We start from the raw sequence: 2,500 nt of genomic DNA on the forward strand, positions 1-2,500 counted from the left end.
AGAGGCTCTTTACCTTGGAGACCAGCTGCGGATATGGGTACGAGCCGGCGCGACGCCTACACGTGGCCCTCTCCCGGATTTTCAAGGTCCGAGGAGAAGATCCGGACACCGCCGCAAATGCGGTGCTCTTCGCGTTCCAAACCATATCTCCCTGCTAGAGGATTCCATGGAACTCGAACGCTTATGCAGAAAAGAAAACTCTTCCCGGATCTCTCGACGGCGTCTCCGGGTCCTTTTGGGTTGCCCCGACGAACTCTCTTACGAGGGCCCGGTTTAATTTCGGTTCCGCTGCCGGGTTCCGGAATAGGAACCGGATTCCCTTTCGCCCGACGGGCGTGCGTCACGCGTCAAGATGCATAGCATTTCTGCCACCACTTATAAACACGATTAACAACGCCACATCAACATCGGCTTTCGCCTAGGGCTTAGGATCGACTGACTCGTGTGCAACGGCTGTTCACACGAAACCCTTCTCCACCTCAGCTCTCCAGGGCCTCGCTGGAGTATTTGCTACTACCACCAAGATCTGCACCGAAGGCGGCTCCAGACGGCCTCACGGCCAGCCCTTCTGCGCTCACCTCCGCGACCCTCCTACTCATCAGGGCTTCATGACCGCCCCGAAGGGCGACCGCACATGCCACTGACGGCCGAGTATAAGCACGACGCTTCAGCGCCATCCATTTTCAGGGCTAGTAACTTCGGCAGGTGAGTTGTTACACACTCCTTGGCGGATTCCGACTTCCATGGCCACCGTCCTGCTGTCTTAAGTTACCAACGCCTTTCATGGTATCCCATAAGCGTCGATTTAGGCGCTTTAACTCGGCGTTTGGTTCATCCCACAGCGCCAGTTCTGCTTACCAAAAATGGCCCACTTGGCACTCTGATCCGAAATCTCGCGGCTTCACATTCAAGCAAGCCGGAGATCTCACCCATTTAAAGTTTGAGAATAGGTTGAGGTCGTTTCGACCCCAATGCCTCTAATCATTCGCTTTACCGGATGAGACTCGTATGCAACGAGCGCCAGCTATCCTGAGGGAAACTTCGGAGGGAACCAGCTACTAGATGGTTCGATTAGTCTTTCGCCCCTATACCCAGTTCCGACGATCGATTTGCACGTCAGAATCGCTACGGACCTCCATCAGGGTTTCCCCTGACTTCGTCCTGACCAGGCATAGTTCACCATCTTTCGGGTCCCAGCGTGTACGCTCTTGGTGCGCCTCCTCTCGCAATGAGAATGAGGCGCCCCGGGAATGCGGGTCAGTCATGGAGACCGACCATCTTCCCTTAGTTCACATAAAGTGAACCGTTACTTTCATTGCGCCTTTAGGTTTAGTGATTCCCAATGACTCGCGCACACGCTAGACTCCTTGGTCCGTGTTTCAAGACGGGTCCTGAAAGTACCCAAAGCAATAGCGTCGCTGATCGGCGTTTCAAGAGGTCTGTCCAAGAACACCGCGGCGAACAGTCGCAAACGGACGGAATCGGCACTAGGTCCGATCGCCATCACAATTCACATACTTGCCACGGGCCGGACGCGAACTAAGTCGCGGCCTCCCGCCATCAGTAAACCGTCGAGCGAGCTGTTCGGAAACCCAGTGTCCGTAAACATCGGAAAATCCGAGCTCACGGGCTACACTCGAGACCGTAGAACAGCACCCAACGGATCGCGACGACCTACTAGGGGAGAAGTGCACGCGTCCGAAGCCGGAGATGAACCGAAGGGAACAGCCAACGCGAACGTCGCCGTTTCCACAGTCAGTAAATCCCAACAACAGGCGCGAATGAATCTCCCCATTCGACCTTTCGGGTTTCTCAGGTTTACCCCTGAACGGTTTCACGTACTCTTGAACTCTCTCTTCAAAGTTCTTTTCAACTTTCCCTCACGGTACTTGTTCGCTATCGGTCTCGTGGTTATATTTAGCCTTAGATGGAGTTTACCACCCACTTAGGGCTGCACTCTCAAGCAACCCGACTCTAAGAAGAGATCCTCTAGCAAGCCGCAGCGGTCGCTACGGGCCTGGCACCCTCTATGGGCGATGGCCCCATTCAAGATGGACTTGAACGCGCCGCGAACTCGCCAGATAATGGATCCTTCCAAACACCACATCTCCCGGCGACCGGTTACGATCGCGGGATTCAGTGCTGGGCTAATCCCTGTTCGCTCGCCGCTACTAAGGGAATCCTAGTTAGTTTCTTTTCCTCCGCTTAATAATATGCTTAAATTCAGCGGGTAGTCTCACCTGTCCTGAGGTCGTATGTTCAAATCATCGAAACGTTCCGAAACTAACCTTTGGCGGCTCATAAAATCACGTACCTTACGCGAGGGAGTTAGCCTACTCAAAGGCGTCTATTATCTCCTGCTCCGTATGGCGGATCATGCGAATCCAAGCAAAGTGCTTCGGTGTTTCGGGGGTGCGCTCATGAAAGCTCATCCGCAACGCGCGACAACTGGCACATTAAAGCGATCGGACGTCGTTCAGATTTCTCGGACACGACGATC

The 2,500-nt window shown here is 54.2% G+C and overlaps 1 pseudogene; it reads right to left on the reverse strand.

Annotated features, from left to right (window-relative positions):
• The window catches only part of LOC123688148, a 4,962-nt pseudogene extending 2,708 nt beyond the window's left edge, over positions 1-2,254 (reverse strand).
• Positions 2,255-2,500: the final 246 nt, after the last annotated feature.

Source organism: Harmonia axyridis, chromosome X (assembly GCF_914767665.1).
Source record: "Harmonia axyridis chromosome X, icHarAxyr1.1, whole genome shotgun sequence".
Classification (NCBI taxonomy): domain Eukaryota; kingdom Metazoa; phylum Arthropoda; class Insecta; order Coleoptera; family Coccinellidae; genus Harmonia; species Harmonia axyridis.